We start from the raw sequence: 1,069 nt of genomic DNA, 5'->3' as shown, positions 1-1,069 counted from the left end.
TTTCTAGTTAATTAAAATAAACACCTATTTGTGCTAAAAGTTAAAAAAAAGAAAAAAGTCACAGCAGCAATATACACTGTAAAATCAAATAGTGGATTTCGGGCTTCCCAAGTGGCTCAGTGGTAAAGAATCGATCCCCGGTCTGGGAAGACTCCACATGCCTCAGGGTAACTAAGGGCAACTAAACCTGTGTGCTACAACTACTAAGCTGGAGCTCTAGAGCCTGTGCTCTGCAACAAGAGAAGTCACTGCAAATGAGGTGCCAAAGCACTGCAACAAAGTGTAGCCCCCACTTACCGCAAGTAGAGAAAGCCCGAGCACAGTAATGCAGACTCCTGGCAGTATAAATAAAAATAAATAAAATTCCTTTAAAAAAAACCTGAGCTGATTTCTCTCTCCAGAGGTAACTACTGGACATATTACTATTTTGGGGTGTCCATGGACTGAGGCTCGCCAGACTCCTCTGTCCATGAGATTTCCCAGACAAGAATACTGGAGTGGGTGGCCATTTTCTTCTTCAGGAGATCTTCTCAACCCAGGGGTTGAACCTGGGTTTCCCACATTGCAGGCAGATTCTTCACTGTCTGAGCCACCAGGAATGCTCTATATTACTGTGTTCCTGAGGGCTAAAACTCTGATCAAACAGGTGGGAGGTCAGACTGTGCATTCTGGTTTGCAACTCAGCTTTTTTTCCCAAACAATGTATTCAGACTCATTTTCTACTTCAGTGCACAAAGTTTGTACCTTATCTTTATGGAATCTTCTTGGTGTGACAGAACAGACATGGACCGTGATTTTTTAACAAGACAAACAGGGATTTCCCTGGTGGTCCAGTGGTTAAGAACCTGCCTTCCAATGCAGGTTTGATTCCTGGTGGTGGAACTATGATTGCACATGCCAAGCAGCAGCTAAGCCCACACCCTACAACTAGAGAGCCCTCCAGCAGCAACTAGAGAGAAGCCTGTGCACAGCAAGACCCAGCAAGGCTAATATATATATATATATATATATACTTATGCTAAAATATATATATATATATATATATATATATATATATATGTATATATAT

Source organism: Oryx dammah, unplaced genomic scaffold (assembly GCF_014754425.2).
Source record: "Oryx dammah isolate SB20612 unplaced genomic scaffold, SCBI_Odam_1.1 HiC_scaffold_25, whole genome shotgun sequence".
Classification (NCBI taxonomy): domain Eukaryota; kingdom Metazoa; phylum Chordata; class Mammalia; order Artiodactyla; family Bovidae; genus Oryx; species Oryx dammah.
This window is presented reverse-complemented; position numbering follows the sequence as displayed.